At 34.4% G+C, this 20,058-nt stretch overlaps 1 protein-coding gene across 1 annotated transcript in view; it reads right to left on the reverse strand.

The window, feature by feature from the left end:
• LOC143911513 (uncharacterized) overlaps positions 1–20,058 on the reverse strand; it is a 312,973-nt gene that overhangs the window by 178,917 nt on the left and 113,998 nt on the right. Inside the window, exon 4 of the mRNA XM_077430406.1 lies at positions 1,720–1,773. The gene's annotated coding sequence lies outside the window, so the exon portion shown is untranslated. The remainder of the gene's footprint in view (positions 1–1,719; positions 1,774–20,058) is intronic.

Genomic DNA, 20,058 nt, shown 5'->3' on the forward strand with positions numbered 1-20,058 from the left:
GGATTACTTTCACAAACACCACGTACACTTAATCAGGGAAAGCTTTGTAAGATCGCACGCTTGCTTTATTGGAATGTTCATCGCATTTCATTACACACTAAGATCTGTACTAGTACGAGTACAAGTTTATCACCTCGGGGAATCCCGATGCGAATAAATACATGTTTCACGCGTTCTCAGGTGAATCAGGCCTGTTTGTCACCCCCACGACTTCCGCGTTGTTGAGTGAAGATTTAATTTAAACTTGCATGCTTTAATTTAAAACATAATTGGTGAGGAAGGGAAAACAGGTATTATAATACCCTAGCGTTGCCCCACTCCCACTCTCCCCCAGACTCCATTTCCCGGTGACGTATGCGGCAATTGGACTTGGGGCTTAAATTAATTATGAATTAATTGGAGATGCAAGCACGTGATTATCAAGGGAATGCGTACTACTTGTGCAAGTACAACTTGTATGTTGAGTTCAACCATTAAAACGGCATGCATATGAATGCTAGAGCTAACGTGAATAATATAACATTGTATATACAATAATCTAGATGTGTGTAATTTATTTTTGATATTATGTGATAAATTAAAATGGATTTTAATGAAAATTTTAACTGAGCATTTCTTGTACAAAAGTACAACAATTGAATTGGTTTTAATAGCAAAGGGTGGTCATTCACATTGAGATTTACCTGCAGATAAGCTTCTCGTAGAGTCTCTGGGTGTAATACATTTTATAAGCTGTTTATTATTTTAGTTATAGATGCAAAGAAAGACAAAATTAAATTTCATTGATAAATTAAATTACATACTGTGCTTATAATGTCCAGACTCCAGTCTTAATAATATTTTGAGTCGTTGAACATACACAGGATCACCTTTATGACTGTATTGATTTGTAGACGAATCGTTTATCACTGAGAAAAACCAATGAGAGACATTGTAAAAGACTCGTATAGATTTTTCTGCATATAAATATCTCCACCTATCGTTACTTATGTACATAACCAATTGAAGAAAAATACTTCAAGATTCAATTGCAAAAACACATATAAATATATACATATGTTTATATGATTTCATTTCAGTTAAAATGAAATGATAATAAGGTGTAGCATAAAATCAAACTTATTAATCGGTTTGGATGAATATCGCTATTCATATATATGTACATTTGATTGGAAGAACATCAAGTTATCATTATTGTATATCGAGTTATGTATGATGTAGTCGGAGAGCTCTGGAACTATTGATCTAAAGTTGGAAGTGAGCATCCATGATTAGTCATTCGATGCTGTCAATTTACATAGATTAAAATGGAAATTTTGATATCAATTATACCATGAAAAAACAATAATAGTATTTTGCCTCATTAGATCGCATAAATATGTATGTGTGCAGTGGAATTCCATCCATTTTTTAAATTGCCAGAATGATCACTCCACTTTGAGAATTACACATGTACATTATATGTACCTACTATATGTAGAACATTAGTTCAGAAAATGAGAGCGTTTAATTTATCACGTGAACATATTGCACGGTCATTTCTGACCCCGCAACGAACGCGACCGTATGACGTACGACCTTTCTTAAAATGTATGACCGGCGGTAAATTTAAAAGTATAATTTGGAACGTGTATTTTTTTTCATATCATATAAACGAAAATTTACGCTTAACGTCTACCGTTAAGTAATTCTAATTAAAACGTTACGTTTCGCACTCACTGTTTTATTGCTCGGACGCTGAAAACGCTCCCTCGAGTCGTTCGTCAAGGATGTCTGTAACAAAAGAAACATTATTAATTAAAAAAATGTTTTTTCCGACACATTAAACTGTCACTTACGTTTGATGGATTTTCAACATCTAAAAATCAACAACGTGTTTTATAATAAATAAAATACGCTTATAAAAACAAATTTTTACACTTACCCAAAGCGCAGAATGATTTAATCAAAATAAATTATTCAGAAGTTGCATTTTGTGAAAGAAGAGTATTTTCAATGTATAGTTTTAAACTCATTAGAGAATATACAACTTAAATGTTTAATCATGCGCAAAGTTACAGCACTCATCGCGCTGGAAGTCAGCGAGATGCACTCGTTTATTTTCCCTTCAGGGTAGTTTCCTTCCTGGCATTTTCCATGTTTCCCCTCCTTCCCAATGTCGTGGTAAGAATGTCGTCTTCGTGAAAATCCCCCGGTGACAGAGAAGGTATTAGGAACCAATTACAAAGATTACCGTGACAGGAATTTGATTGTTGCCAGCCTATATAAGGGGGACGAGAACGAGCTTTAAGGGAAGAAAACGACGCTCGCACGTGGGTATATAAAAGCAAGGGATGAATATATTTGAAGGGGGACTTATGGAGGATTTGTGGCAAATAATCTCATTTAAATTTTAAATAGATTATTGATATTTAAAATGCTTTTTGAATAAAAAAAACACATTTACTAGCCCAAGCCAACAGATTCTGTTATACCAACTGACACATTAAAAATAGCTTAGGGGACGTATTGGACAATTTTAATTTAATTCATTCATTATATTACAATAATGTGAAACATATGTATATACGGTAAGATGCATGTTAATATTGTTATTGATATTTAACCGTGTCGTTTATGTTGCTTTATATTGAAGGTCTAAAAAAATTAAAATTAAAATGATGCGGTTAAATTATAATAGAAAGAAAAATACGAAGAAAATACATATTATTCATTGAAAACATCGTGCTCTGTATAAATATTAGCTCCTTTCTCAACCGGAAAAGCGAAGCAGAAAACGAATGCTGTCTTAATAATTTTGTCTCATATAACAATTGGTATTGGTAGTAGAAATGCGTCAGAAGACTTTGGGAAATGATGTTGATATGTGATTGGAAGTCAAGATTGGAAAATAATGGTAGAAGTTCATGAATAAATATCAGGCGAGCCGTGCTATTCAATCTGTGGTAATTGTAGATGTACATATGTATGTATTAGATCGTTGAGAAACCTTTTAGGTTAGCAACAAGTGAGCTTTCTTATATATATTTACGTAAAATATTTTATACTGTATTAAAGCAGAGTTATTTAAAAAGTTTCGCAATTAAGTTGGTATCAAAAGACGTTAAAATTCAAATTAAAACAAACGTAAAATTATAGCTTCCGTGTAAGAAAATTTTCGTGTCGTATATTTGATCGAAGTTTTTCAAACGTACTTATTTAAGAATATTTAAGATCAATTATATACGAGAAATAGATGATTGACATACGTCTTAGTCGATTTATATTTCGACATTATTGTACCGTCTTCGGTTGAATGCATTCGAAAATAACATGTCTACAAAAAACTAATTGGAATAGAAATCGTTCTGGTACGAATGTTAAACTAGATAATGTGACTAACTTCCGGCAATTGTAATATCTGTCAAAAGGCATGTCTTCACATATTTAAAACAAATTTTAAGGATAAAAATATTTAAGTATAATATATTCATTGGGGAGCACATATGTATGTATATTCAAATTAATGTAAATGATCTGTATGCATGAACTTCATTAGAATATTATATCATTTTTTGTGTATTAAAATAATACACTCACACTTATATATAAGTATGTATGTATAGAAATATTAATAATTTCAGCGTGTACTACTTTTTCATTCTGGTAATTTTGGAGGCAGCAAACATTGATCGACGAATTATACAAATGTAATGTTTTATTATCAAAATCAAAATTCAATGGCACGTTGGTCTCGGAATATACTATATATCTTGAAAATTAGATTGAATGTAAGTTTGACGATCTCTGGTCGGTTAAACTAATTTGTAGTTTCGTTTATCTACATTTGTCATGTCTGACGAAGAACGGATGCAATTTTACCGAGTCGATCACCATGCTTTTCGATTTAAGCACAGGACGAATAAAATTGGATAAACACACAAAACCCCAAAAACAAGTCTACAATTCAGATAAATTGAGTGCAATTTTATTCTCATTTACATATTCTATTCGCATACAAGTTTTTTAGAAATGAAGTATACAAAAGTTATAATTTTAACTTTAATTTAATATAAAACTTGTAACCAAGTGCACGTATTTAAGCAATTGATAAAATGTGATTACGGTTCAAAAAAACTGTAAATTGTCGTTGTGATGTCTGTGCCAACAATCATCAGTATAATTATCACTGTGACGAAATAGCCATTTTTATATACATATGTAGATGAATATATCACAAAAAAATAGAACGCTGTATGCTTGGCATATGGCAATGGCAATGGGTGAGCTACGTAGATAGAATAAAAATGGACGAAAGAAGTGCTCGAATGGTACTCGAGAGAATACATATCTCACATGGCTTACACATATGAATATACATATGTATATGTTTACAAAAATTACTCAATTGTTCTATGACTCTTATTCCAAAAACCGATGGCTTAGACTTTTTAAATACTCAAATAATCAAATATTTATTAATTTATTTACTGTTTTGAATTATTGTGGCATTACAGGAAGAACCTAATGCGCCACAATGACCTACAAACAAGAGAAAAAAAAATACATAGAATAAAAGGAAAAACGCAAAAGCAGAAAAAAATGATGCAAGAACAAAAGAAGGTATATAAAAATGTGTATATAAAACATCCGTAGAGCACAATGGTGAAGTCCACGATTTGTTTTAATTAAATTGTTAATACAATTTTTCCTGTTTTCATATTCCAATATAGCACTTTGGTAACTTTATAAAATGATTCATTTGGTTTTGCCAATACAATTTACGAGGATGGTTGGTATAATGTAGAGAGTAAAGAGATTGAAATGATAATGTGCGGGTCACATAGCTATGTAGAAGAACGGGCGATAGATGGACGAAATAAGTGCTCGAATAGTACCTGAGAGAATGTAAGGAAGGCCACAAGGTGGATGAAATTAGAAAAATGTGTGAGTTAAGATGGATGAGAGTTGCTCAAAACAGAGACGAATGGAAGCGCGTCAGAGAGCCAATCATCCAGTAGTACATAGACAATGACTGTACATGATCATATATCATCATCATCATCATTATCTACAGCCATTAATCATCCACTGCTGGATGAAGGCCTCTCCAACACACTTCCACTCGTCTCTGTTTTGGGCAACTCTCATCAATCTCACCCCACACATTTTCCTAATTTCGTCAACCCATCGTCAATGCGGTCTGCCTTTTACCCTTTTGCATTCTCTCAGATACCATTCAAGCACTTCCTTCGTCCACCTTTCGTCCATTTTTCTAGCCACGTGGCCTACCCATTGCCACTTCAATATCTTTACTCTATCCACTATGTCCACTACCCTTGTCATACTTCTCACTCACGTGTTCCGCTTCCTGTCTTTCCTCGTTATGCCAAGCATACAGCGTATATCATATATAATAGATATCAATTCTTTTCCAAAACCAACCATTGAAAAACGCCAAAAGACCTTACAATAAAAATAATAAATTGGAGTGTAGTCTAATATAAATAATTTTTATAAGAAATGTAAATAGGTTATTGAGCTCTTTTTTCTATTATGCTACATTAACATTCGAATAGTATAATACTATAATTACTAACAAAAATAAAATAAAATTGTAAAATAGAAAATGATCAGTAGATCAGTAGCTATTAAAATAGATATAAGATGCACTGTAAACATAATTTAATAATAATAAAAAGCATTTAAAAATCCAAAAGAAATTCGGAATTATTCTGATGTATGACAATTTATCACCAATGTGCTCTAAATATACATGTATGTACATTTAATGCACTGAACGCAGAAATTATAACAAGGAAGACGACGATACATTAATAATTATTATTACTGCAAACAGATGCAGTTGGGATAAGTAGTCGGGTAAGTACCTTGCCGATTCGAGATATGAGATTTATGGGGCGCGAATGTGTTGAGAGCCTGAGGCGTTTAACACGTAAAGTGTCCGGGTATCGCTTTAGCGGCATAATGCGCTACTAAAGCGGCTCTTAACGACCGGTTTAACGCCGCAACAAAATACAACACTTTTGTGTCCCCCTGTACTTCGCCCTCTCTTTTGCCACGAGGTGCAATTGCATTTGAATTATGGCCCGTTGCATTCGAAAAGGGGTGCGGACGCTTGCAACGCGTTTGCCCATTTGTTATAATATCGCATTAATGGTAATAATCCTCTCAAGAACGATTCAGATTTAATCGAATTTGAGATATATTTGGTCAGTTTAGGCTTTTGAAATCACAGGAACGAAGGCCTGCCTATCTGAATGACGTTCAAAATATATTACACACATACATGTAGATATTATTGATCAGTCTTACATATGTGTATGAGATCAAATGTGAAAATACAATATGTATCAATATTTTTATATGTACGTACATGTATGCACATGTGTTAATACCGATAAGGTTGATAAGCTAATTGTATCTTGTAGTAAACGAGGTGCAAAAATTACATGGACAATATTTTGGATTTTGGTCAGATTTGGTTGTTCAATGTGAAATTTTTCAAAATATCATATTTAAAATATTGAATTTATTATATTTAGAATTTATATAGTACATTTTATCTATGTATACTTGTCTACATACAAGTAACAAGCAAGCCCAATGACTTAAGACTCAACTTTCATAGATAAATTATGCTATTTTAAATCGTAAATAGGTTATTGAGCTGTTTCTCTATTGTGCTATATGCACTAACATTAAAATAATAAGATTATATTATAAATACAAAGAAAAGATAAAATAGAAAATGATCACTGGATCAGTAGCTATTAGAATAGACCTAAGATGTAATGTGAACATAATTTATGACCATAAAAAGAATTCAAAAATCAATATCAAATTATTTCTCTTCTTCAACATGTTGGCAGATAAGTTTGATACAAAAATTATAGCATTAGATTTTCAGCTGTTAAGAATATAACATGTAATTTTATAGTGTCTACTAGTATGGACATACATATATGCAACAATTTTCTAACGATAAGAAAACGAAACAGAAAAGTTTCATGCCATGAAAATCTGTATGGTTTAAATTCATGGTTTTTGATTGTCAAGCATTTTGGAATATCAGCTTGTCGGGATTATGATACAAAACCGTGTTAACAGCTTGAACTATCTCCAAAGCGAAAGACACCGCAGTATAACGGGGAAAACTAAATTAGAATTTCCTCATGTATAAATAAAGACGACGTTCGTGAAAAACCGCACGTTAAGCGGATTTGCGGTATACACTGCGCTGACATGGCAAAATGCGACAACATAACTAAAGATTATGTAATACGTTAAATTACACAAAGTAAAAAATAAACAGTGAACACGGGATAGCTTATATTTTTTTCCGAAGAATATTTATTCACCGAAGTACGAGTTTAGCAGATATTTCATAGATTCAAATTCGTTCCGGGGGTAAAGGGAAGAACCCGAGGGAGTTTGTTGCGACTCGGCGATGCGGAACAGGTGAAACGGTGTTGTCAATTTGATATATACCGTGGGAAATGGGCGATACAGGACCAGAACCGGTATCGATTACGGCACAAGGACGAGATAAGATTCTTTTACCGTGGAATATACTACCAAAGGCAACTTTCTTATAAATCGATTCAAACCTTTTTTATTTCTCCAGTTTGTGTGTGTGTATGGGAGAGGAGTGGATTTTTATGTAAATTTATTGGTCGTAGAGAAAATATTGTGCGAAGATAATATTTCAATTTTATTGTTCCAATTAACTCCGAATATACGTATTTGGTACAACATTTTTTCGAAATGCGATAAAATCAATCAATTTTCATTACGATAAAATCTTCAACACGTAAACAATTTTGTTGAATCAAAAATATGTATATTACACAAAATCTCTTTAGTCGAATTTTGTTTGAAATACGATGGTGATTTTAGAAGTTACATCTGAATATTATTAAGGATTATATTAATTGTAATTGAAAACAGTCGCATTCAAATACTACATATATAAATTCGTAAGATGATCTCTTGCATGACTATAATAATATTTATTGCCATGACGTTTTACAACTATAATAATTACTTCTCATGACGTATAGTCAGTCCGTAGTATTGCGTCAAAGTTACATATATTACAGAAAATTTATGAAATTTTGTATGGTGATTAATCGCTACAAACGAAACAATGTATTGTTTATTCCAATGATAATCATAAAGATTAGTACGACACGCAAATGCTTCTTTATAAAGCAGAGATTCTGGTATATTCAGTTCCGACTTACATTTGATCGTATCTGTTCAATTCACTTTTGTATTCAGATTTAAATAAAAAAACACATGGGAGTTCAGTGTGATTAAAATATAAGACATAAAATATAATATTAGTATAATATAAAATATAATATTAGCCAGCAGCATAGCTCGGTCGTTAAGCTTCTGCTTAGCGTCAAGAAGGTGCCGGGTTCAATCCCTGAATGAAAATGAATTTTTTCAGAGTATGCTGTTGGTCAGACCTGGATTTGTGACTCCAGGTTGATCGTTTCCTATTAGAGTTTGCCAATTTTCTCTGATTTCATTGTTGAAACGGTTCCCGGAAAAAAAAATTGGCTAAAAATCCTTCCTACCTACTATGTCACCACTATTTGAAGTATGATTGATGTACAATAAAATTTATGTACAATTCATAGATGTCTCGTTAATTTGCGAGTTTTTCAGTGTCTCGCAATTCAACGACTTGTAATAAAAATGCTGCATTTGTATTTGTAATTGTAATTTGTAATTGGCCAGGAAGGCGCATTGGGATTTACCTGTAAGGCCTTCCTGGTATATACATATGTATGTAAATAAATAAATAAGGCGAAATTTCACAGACATCATCGTTTAGGGCTTATGTACAAATAGTTATATGTATACAAATATAACTATTAGATCTATATACTTTTTTATACAGTATGAAATATAAACATCGAGTCTTACAAGTATGTCAAAAGCAACAATGAACACAGTGAGTGTTAGCGAAAGTTCAAAAGACTGATGGAAAGTGTTGAGTTTCGTCGTTCGCACGTCAACAATGGTTAAATCTGTTGTAAAATTAATTGGCAAATCTGTGGTGAAATTGCAACCTATATATTATATTCAGATCGCGAGCAAGCGTCTGAAAATTTCACACACGAACGGAAGCCATTTAAGGAGCGGGGGGGTCGAGGTAGCAATTTTCAATTTTCAACAGGCGAACAAAAGATTGGCAAGTATCAGACGGGTTGAGGGGTAACAGAGGAGAAGGAAAACCTCTTTATATATACACACACACACACATGAGAAACTTATATACAAATATAGGGCTCGACTGTTTGAGACGTAGATTTATTGGGTAACCTTACCTACGACGGAGTATGGGTTAGCCGGGACTCTTTTCGGCAGGCGAGGGAAGATACTCTCTCTCTCCGGTTTGAGGAAAGTTAGGGAAAATATCCCCCCAAGGCGTAGGACGAGGGGGTGAAAAATTGATTCCGAGGCTAGGCGGGAATATAATAGGTGTTTTGCGGGAATTTGCAAATTTACTAGCGAAGTTGTACCGGAATTACTATAGTTATTATTGCGAACATGCCGAGCGCGACGACGCGGAAAAACCTGCCCTAAATAAGACCCTTACAAAAGAAAATCGCATTCATAAATAGGCGTAGGTATAATAAAATTTCATGGGAAACTATTCAGCGTGTAACTCAATTTCATATTATCTAGTATTTAAGTGGTGAATTACGTCATTCGAAATGGTAATACGATAAAATTCTTGGAGAAAGGTGTACACTTCTCCTTATGCGGGAAATGAAGTAAATCTGATAAATTTAATCCAATATTGAGTTATTGAGAAAATGGAATCAAAAGTATTGAACAGAATTCATAAAATGCTACTTAATTTAAAATATTTATTGTATTTTAAAATTGAATGTAAATAACCTTGAGTTCAGCTTTTAAATATGTACTTATGTTGTTTTATCATAATATTTAGTTCCATATAATATATTTCATTACACATATGTATGCTCCTCGTGAGTATTAAATTATATGTATGTAATTATATTATATATATGAACATATATGTATTCTCATTGCTGAAGCAATGAGAACGAATTACTACTTCATAAATTCATTTTTGGTCAAATATATTATGATTATGTTCTCATTCATAATGTATGCACAAATAAAATGAAAAACTCATTCTCCGCTGAAAAAAAAAATTGGAAATTTAATAATTAAACATCGACTACACTTATATAATCTTAGTGATGTCATCAACAATTTCATATCTCATAAGGCAGTGTATATATGTATGTAATTTCATATCTCATATACCTGCTGTTATCAAATTTTAATTACCAGAATTTATACATGCAATAATATATTCATAGGCAAAGAACCCCCTGGAACAAAGTTAATCCAAAATGAACAATTCAAAAGACCTGTTGTTTTGCGAAGTACTTTGGCGCGATACGCTAGAGCGAATTATTATAATATTGTATTGTGTGAAACGAGCGTTGCAATTTAGCATAGAATTTTCACCCATACATACATACATACATACTAGATATTTTCGACGGGGAAAATAGATGAAAATGAGGTTCGTGACGTTCCTGTTAAAAATGCGAAGAACAAAAGCGGAGGGGGCATACGAAAGTTGTACAGAGAAAGAGAGACAGCAAAGCACTCAATGCTGAAATTCAAAATGCTACTACTTGTCAAACATCTTTCCGTATTCAGTCAGCATGCTCGTATCAACTTGGAAAACGGCGATTCTTCAACTTCGAATGCTCGTATATACATACACCGAGACTCAAAAAACGGAACTGCACTCCATATTGCACGCATATTTCCATGTGAATGACATAATCGTATAAATAAAATAATAATTATATTTGGGGAATTTTATATGAAATACATTATATAATAATTCGTTTTGTTCTCTAGCTTCTATGTGGTAATACGTCATGCGCGTCGTTGCTGTAACAGTTGGGACTCATGTCCCTATTAATTATGTGCGTGGTAGGCATCATCATTTGATGGTACCTACTGCCCGCACAGTTCTTTATCGGATGGATCCTATTCCAAGAACAATCGGACTTTTTAATGAATGTTCGTTGCTGCCGTGCCCGAATGTGATATTTTCCATCTGAGCGAACGTAGGTTATCGGAGATTATTTTAACTTACATATTGGTCTAGTGGCCCGCGCTCATCATTATTTTTATAATTGGATGTGATGTATAAGTAGAATTTAATCTTCTAATTTCCATTTGCGCCTCGCAGGGATATTTTGTATTTAAGACTGGTTCTTTTATATTGGTGCTATCTGTAGATTCAACACATTCCCTACTATGTAATTGTTATGTGATATTTTTACTTTATCTGCTATTGTTTTTTATAATTATGAATAAATGTATTTTTGTCTGTAAATATATATTTTTTTCTCATCTCTATGTATAATTTTAACCATTGTGGCTCATTGGGGACTCCTTTAATTACACAATGGTCCAAACTTAAACTTACATAAATAAATAAATATTAGGGCATTAACACAGGTTAAACCAAAACTGTTCAACCGCGAGATCTACCCATTATGTTGCATACTACCATATATAGAAAATTGGTTAAATTCAATCAGCCAATCAGATAACAAATAAAAATACACATGCTTTTGGGTTTAAATGTTCATATTATAACCGTTCAAAACAACTTGTGCCATACCTATATATGTATATACCTTAAATAATGTAGATAAGTAATGGCTGTAGATGATGATTTTAGCATATGCTAAAAGGACCCGCCGTTGTAATTGGTTTTCGAGGATTATCTCCAGGCTTAAGTGCTGTCCGTTAACAATGGAGAACCCCGAATGGACTTCGTGGCCGGCAACGGCACCCAGCCATTTCCCGCTAGAATTCTCAGAACTGATAGCGCGAAAGCGTGGAACTGCATGCCGAGATTGTGGGACTGCATATCTAGTACGTGACTATAACAATATGCAGATGCAGTGAGCGACATGCCCTTTATAAGCAGGTACTTAGGCCATACCAATGCATTCTGGACGGAGCACTGGCAGTGCGTGGATCTCCTTAATCACCCAATAAATGCTGTGAAGCGACTTTGGCCTTTTATTTGGATCCTCCACCCACCCCATACGCAACAGCATATTATACAATAGTATGTATACAATTATGCATCAGAAGATTTCTTTGTTGGAAATCAGTTGTTACAGAAATTGAATGACACTACTGCATATATTTAATCACTTCTAAGATTTTCATTTTTATCCAATTTGAGATAATTTGAGTTCCGACATTTCTCTTTTTTACTATACTATGGAATTACGGCCTTAATATGTATCTGGTTAGAATGAAAGTCTGCATTTTAATAAATACAAAGAGATAAACTGTTTCTAGCTTTAAATTGTATATCCGCAACGTTATTGGTTTGAAAGATATAAACTTTCAAACAGAAGCGCAGTAGTTCTAGTCCGCTGTGTATAAGAAAACACAAAGCACGATTCATTTAGTATGCGTTTACGGTTGAATTTCAACAGGAGAGTTCTTTCTTTCCACTAGGAACGAAATAGACGACAGGACTCAGCGGTAATATTCCGCAAACGAACGAAAATAAACAAACAGCAAATGAAAATGAATTTATGTACGCAATAAATGAAAGTTTCACGAGCGGTGACCCACCCCCCTTCTAGCCGGTTCGTCTTCCCTTAGCTGGTGTTTCCTCACTTCAACAATTATTGTCTCTACCAATTATCTTGTTGACTAATTGTAGTCTTCTCGGCTCGACTCATTAACAAGTCGACCGTTTTTGTCGACCAATTTGTCGTCGGTTACGTGCCGCCACTGGCGTCGTCGCGAATTTAATTACGGGGAGAGACGCGTGATTAAACGGAAGCCGGATGCATCCCCGCTTCCGGCTTAAGCCCGTGCCTCATCCAGTATCCGTTTCAATATATTTTACATAATATTTCCCGCCAATCATGCTAAGTATTTTTTTTTGCAATATAGCTCACTTGTGAAGTAATTGTTTACCAGTTGACGGATCTTGGTTTCTAATCCACTGGATTTTCTTGATGATTACGAATACATGTATAATAAGCACGTTCCTGTATTGTGCGTGGAAAAAAAGCATCGATTTTAAACAATGTCCTGTGCCTCCAACCAATCGATTTACAAATGTGTATCTAAAATGTCATTTTTTTAAACAGAATCTAACAGTAAAACGTTTAAAAGATTTACACAAAATCTAAAAATGAAAAAAAAAACAAAGAAGAAAAGCATTGAATAGCTGGAGATATAGGATACATGCAGACAAGCTATACATACTAAGAAAAATGGCAAGACAATAGAAATTTACAGTAAGAAAATGAACAGCAAAAAGGATCAATATAAAGGAGAATATTGTTGAAAGAAGAGCAAAATCTATATAAAAATTAAATACAGGCATGGTTTGTATAAGACGGATTAATATGAAATAATGAAGGATTACGGAGGAATCTGATTACAAATTGTAATAGGATTTTAATTAATAAATAAGGACTATCGATTAAATAGTTCGAAAGCAAAAGCAAAAATCATAAATCATAATTTTCCCTCTTAGATTGTAAGGAAACATAACAACCATTGTGAAGAAATCGTGAATTCCAGAAGGAATGGAATTTTGAACGTATATATCTTTATCTAAACCAAACACTTTGTAAGAGTTTGCTGGTGCTATCTGACAATGCTTTTTGAGATGGAACAAAATTGCCACCACCAAAATTGAGTTTGGAATACTGTGGCTTAACAGGTAATCTTACTATGTGTACGGATAAAATGTTCAAAATAAAAATAAACAAAGAAAAAATATAGAGTGAAAAAGAAAATTAAAATCTGATATAGCGAGAGGGTGGCGAAAAGGGAGGAAACGATCGATAAAGTGTGGATAAATCCGGCAAAAATGTGGACAATAGACGTCATTGTCTATTGTCCAAAACGTGGACAATAGACGTCACCGAGAAAGATGATGGAGTATTTTCAAACGTGTCTATCACCATCGTAGTGGCGGACTTTCCACATATAATGATGACCAAACCGAGCAAAATGGCAAAGTTTGAAAACAATAGGATAAGAACCCAAATTTCGTCGGACGAAATCGGACGCAAAAATCGAAAGCTAAGTAAGAAGAGGCTAGTAATAATAAAAAATGAAGTAATCCAGAAGGAGAAAGCTCTGAAAGGCAAATGATAAAGCACTCGGAACCGAATGCGTGTATTTTTGTCCACGTACGATTGAAGTGAAAACTTTGAGTCGTTTCTTCGCAACGCGAGTCCACTTCCGTACCGAATCATTTGAAGTTTACATTTCATATAAATTGCGTGAGTGAATCTGTGCGGGGTCAACTTATCTTACTAATTGAGCTTTCCGTATCGACATTTCGGCTAACGAGGGTCCAGCGGCGAAAGCTTTTAGGCCGTAACAAAGTTTGGAGCGCGATACGATCGGAGCTTTCTGATGATAATAACGTCGATGATTGCGAACTTTGGGATTAGCGTAACGCGAGCGCTTAATGGACAAGTTCGTCGCGAAAGGGTTCGCACTTTCGATTTAAGCGTTTATTATGTGTCGGTTGGTGCAATAACGCGACCGAGTTGCGCTCGCGTTTAACCCTTAGCGGTCGTTAAGCGGGACGGTGTCGTTAAAGGGTTTTATGAAATCGAGTCGTAATGGAAGTGCGGCGGGTGGTTATGATGCGGAAAAAAAAAGGACAAACACCTCACCTTCTTGGGCCATAAACGGAACAAAGTCCATGGAAGATGGTCGACTGTGTTACGCTTTCCGAAAGGTATGTCTAGGGAAGCTGAAACCGCATTAATATACATGGTTTTCACGTTTTATACTTTCATAGTCGTTTTGATGGGTTTGAAACAACAAAGTAAGAAAAATTTTAAATCTTATTTTTAAAATTCTATATTTATTTTGATACATATATATATATATATATATATATATATATATATATATATATATATATATATATATATATATATATATATATATATATATATATTTATAACTGATCTAAAAACCGATGCAATTTTGACGAGGTATCCAACTATTATCGGTTAAGAGCGATATACTAACTTGAAAAAACTGCATGCCATATCATCATCATCATCATTTACAGCCATTCGCCATCCACTGCTGGATGAAGGCCTCTCCAACACGCTTCCACTCGTCTCTGTTTTGCGCAACACTCATCCATCTCATTCCGCACATTTTCCTAATTTCGTTCACCCATCTTCCTTGCGGTCTTCCTTTTACTCTTTTGCCTTCTCTCGGGTACCATTCAAGCACTTCTTTTGTCCACCTTTCGTCCATCCTCCTAGCTACGTGACCCGCCCATTGCCATTTCAATCTCTTCACTCTATCCACTATGTCCACTACCCTTGTCATATTTCTCACCCACGTGTTCCGCTTCCTGTCTTTCCTCGTTATGCCAAGCATACAGCGTTCCATACTTCTTTGAGTGCATTGGATTTTATTTTGCATCTTGGCGTTCAGTGTCCAAGTTTCACATCCATACGTCATCACTGGCAAAACGCATTGATCAAAGATCCTTTTCTTCAGGCAGAGTGGCATTTTTGATTTAAAAACAGCATTCATCCGTCCAAATGCACTCCACCCCAATTTCATACGTCTCTTTATCTCTTCATTTTTACTACCAGACATGTCAATTATTTGACCTAAATATAAATAATTATTTACTACTTCTACTGGTTTATCATCTAAGGGGATGCTATCAGGCATGCAATAACTATTGAACATTAGTTTAGTCTTATCTACGTTAATTTTTAATCCTACTTTTCTACTTTCCCTGTCCAGCTGTGTTAGTCTGATAAGTAGGTCAGCTGAATCACGAGCTACTAAAACTATATCGTCTGCGAACCGAAGGTGACTCAAAAAGCGACCATTGATGCTTACTCCGGCTGTATCCCAATCCAATTTCCTGAAAACTCCCTCAAGCACCGCATTGAATAACTTGGGCGAGATTGTATCTCCTTGTCTTACTCCTTTTCCTATGCTAAATCTATCTGTACCTGAAAAAATTTTAACCGAAGCTGTGGCATTCTTATATATTGCAGCTAACAGTCCCACATAGGTTTCCGGCACTCCCTGTGTTTTTAGAGCGTTAAGTACTGCATTATGACTAACTGTATCGAAGGCTTTCTCATAATCGACGAAACCTAGGCACAATGGCCGTTGATATTCGTTGGCGCGCTCGATTAGTTCGCCAACTACTTGGAGGTGGTCCATTGTGCTGAAATTTGCCCTAAACCCTGCCTGCTCTACAGGTTGGTTCTCGTCGAGGATATTCTTCAGCCTTTCTGTAATAACCTTCGTGAAGAGCTTGTAGACCGCTGAAAGTAGACTAATGGGTCGGTAGTTCTTGATATCGCTTTTGTCGCCTTTTTTGTGTATTAAAATGATAGTTGCGTTATTCCATCCTTCTGGTATAGCTTGGTTCTGGATGCATTTGCTGAAAAGCCTAGCTAAGATATTAATTAGGGGGGGGCCGCCACATTTTAGTAAGTCAATGGGAATATTATCTTCCCCTGGGGATTTACCGTTCTTTGCAGTTTTTAGCGCGGCCTCTACTTCGCTAGGCAATACTGCAGGAACCCTTTGGCCGTGTGTCGATTCCAGAGCGGGGAATTGGCCGTTGTCGTTCTCGTATAGTTTTGCATAGAACGTGTAAACTCTGTCTATGATTTCTTCTCTATTCCTAATTATTACTCCGCTCTCTGATCTGATTGCGATCATTTGGTTTTTGCCTAAGAAAAGATCCTGTTTGCACTTTTTCAGGCTACGGTTATTCTTAATGGTATTTTCTATTAGCTTGCTGTTAAAATCCCTGACATCCCTGACTATTCTCTTTTTAATTTCCTTATTTACTAGATTGTATTCTTGCTTATTATTATCCCTATCTAAATTCCTTTTATGCTTAATTAGGTTTTTTGTTTCCGCTGAAATTTTGCTTAATTTAATCTGTTTCCTGAATCCACCTAATTTCTTACCTGTTGAGGTTAGAACCGAACTAATTACAGTGTTCAATTCCTCGATGTCTGCTTCTGGGTTTAATTTCCCGTATCGATTTCCAAGTTCGAGTTCGAATTCCTTTTTCCTAGACCTTAGTTGAGCGAAATCTGGAGAGTTACTGCATCCTTTTATTAATTTCCTACGTTCGCAATTTATATTAATGGCCATCTTGGCACGGACTAATCTGTGATCGCTACCTATATCTACTTTACTTAAAACACTAACGTCTTTAACGGAGTGCAGGGCATTTGTTAGGATGAAATCGATCTCGTTTCTGTCTCCTTTAGGACTCTCCCAAGTCCACTTATTGTTGGTGTTTTTCCTGAAAAATGAATTAGTGATAAAGAGCCTGTTGTGTTCTGCGAATTCTATGAGGCGATCGCCTCTGTCGTTTCTTTGGCCGGTACCAAAATTGCCTACTGCTCTTTCAGTATTTGCCTTTTGTCCTATTTTTGCGTTAAAGTCGCCCATGACTATTTTAAAGTGGTGACGGCTATTATCGTATGCGTCCTGTATTTTTTCGTAGAAGTCTTCTATTTCCTCGTCTGGGTGGCTAGATGTGGGGGCGTACACTTGGAAGATTTGACAAGTGTACCTGCTCGAGATTCTTAATACTATATAGCATATACGTTCCGATATGTCGCTTATTTCTACAATATTTCTTTCTATTCTCTTATTGATAAGAAACCCTACTCCTCCTATTCTACCATTTGGTAGCCCTCTCCAGTAGAGACAGTTACCACTTTTTAGGATTATTTGGTTTTGCTGTTTTCGTCTTACTTCACTAAGTCCTATTATATCCCATTTGATATTTTCTAATTCATTCTCTAATGCAAGCACACTTCCTTCACTCGATAACGTTCTTACATTGTACGTGGCTAAATACAGGTTTCTATTAGCTAAGCTATCATCCATCGTCACTCTTACCTTGTTGGAGGTTTGGATATTATTTTTCTCGCATTTATCCAAGATGTGTTGAGAAAAAGGCGGTACTTGAGAGAGATTTCCATTCAAGGAGTGAGTTCTTACCGCCATAAACTCTTCTCTGTGGTCAGCTTTGACATATAGTCATCCTAGGTATCACTTGGATCACTTATGAGTTATTACATGCCATTTAACAGGGTTACTTTGTAAGTGAAAGTAGTTAGTTATGATAATAATAGATTAGCAATTGTTATACTACTTTTTTACAGATCTTTATCGTGAGACGCCTCTTTGGAGACAACGGATTTATATATGTGCATATATGTATAATATTTCGTTTGTTACAAACATTACTAACCAACTAACCAGTAGATTCTATGACAGAAACACTAATAACCATACTGACACACTTGTGAAGAGTCTCGGTGATTACAACAAAATGTCTATATCTACATATATCCTCTTAAGAGGGCTGGACAGCAGCGCCTTGTCCATACAAACGTACTATACTTCTCCCTTCCTCAATTATGGCACTAGAGAAATTATTTTTTAATATGCTATGGATATCCACCATTGGGGTGCATCTATCGTTTTATTTTTTTTGATTAATTATTTTTTATAGGAGCTAGGAGCCGCCAAACATCTATAAAATCGCCTCTTTTTTACACCCACGAAACGAGTCCAGCGTGCTTATTTAACGGTCGATTTTAAAAAAATACGCCGATAGATGCACAGAAAGTATCTTTCTCATACCGATGATGAAATTTTTTTAAAAATTGGTCCAGTTTTGGAGGAGAAAATAGAAGAATACGAAACCTCGATTTTGTCAATTTAAAATACGTTTTATCTGGCCGAAGCGCAACTGTCGCATTCACTCAATATATATATTGATATATATTGTCGCATTCACTCAATATATACATACACTCAATATATATATCGAAGAAAGGAACGGTAACAAAATTAAGGTTTCGAGTGTACAGCCCTCTTAAGGTATAAACACAGATTACCTAAGCACAATCTGCTTTAGGTCATCGAATTTAGAGACTTTTTATTTTATATGATGTATTAGATGTTTTATGAGCATTTATAAGAATTGTAAATAGGTTTTTAAGCTCTTTTTCCTATTGTTCTGTACATTACAATTATAATAATATAATATAATACTATGATTACTACCAAAATTAAATTAAAATTGTAAAATAGAAAATGATCAGTAGATCAGTAGCTATTAAAATAGATATATAAGATCTATTGTGAACATAATTTATTAATAATAAAAATCATTTAAAAATCAAAAAAAAACACTCAAAAGTAAAATCTTCATAAAATAAAACCTTTCTCTCTATTGTGTCTATGTAGATAGATAAGTTAAAAGCTTCATAAAATATTTGAAGAATTTAACCGTTTACATATAAAAATCTCTCTAAGCGTATGATTTAATCATCTGTTTGAATAATAACATTTTTTTGTATGGAGGTTTCAAACATTCCGTTTTCTCAGACTCATTGTTTAATATAAATCGTGTACATTTTATCTCTGTAATTTTTCTTTAAAGAGCAGATAGGCAAAAAGTTTCATTAAAAATTGTAAATTGTAAATTCTATGAATTACACTGTACTTTGAATAAAAAATCTTTGAACATACACTATGGAAGAAAACCAATAAGATAAATATAGGTATGTATATCAGAAATGCAATTTTGAATCGAAATCATATTTTAAAAATTATTTTTATTTTATTTCATAGAACATGAGCCTTTAAAGATCACTGTGACGAGTGCACTTAAACATATACAATACAATCAATCAATACAGTCAATATACATATGTACATATCCATTTTATACAATTTTATATAATCAATTTGGCGAACCCCAAGACGCTGAATAAATTGAGTGTGCAAGAGAGAAAGGAGGGAGAAGCCAATTTTTTCAGAAAAATTGGCAAACTGATAAGACACGATCGACCGTGAGTGACAAACCAAGGTCTTGCCAGCAGCGGGACTCTAGTAGGACTCGAACTCGTGACCACTCTGATTGAAAGCATAATATGC

This window comes from Arctopsyche grandis, chromosome 5, assembly GCF_051622035.1.
Source record: "Arctopsyche grandis isolate Sample6627 chromosome 5, ASM5162203v2, whole genome shotgun sequence".
NCBI lineage: Eukaryota > Metazoa > Arthropoda > Insecta > Trichoptera > Hydropsychidae > Arctopsyche > Arctopsyche grandis.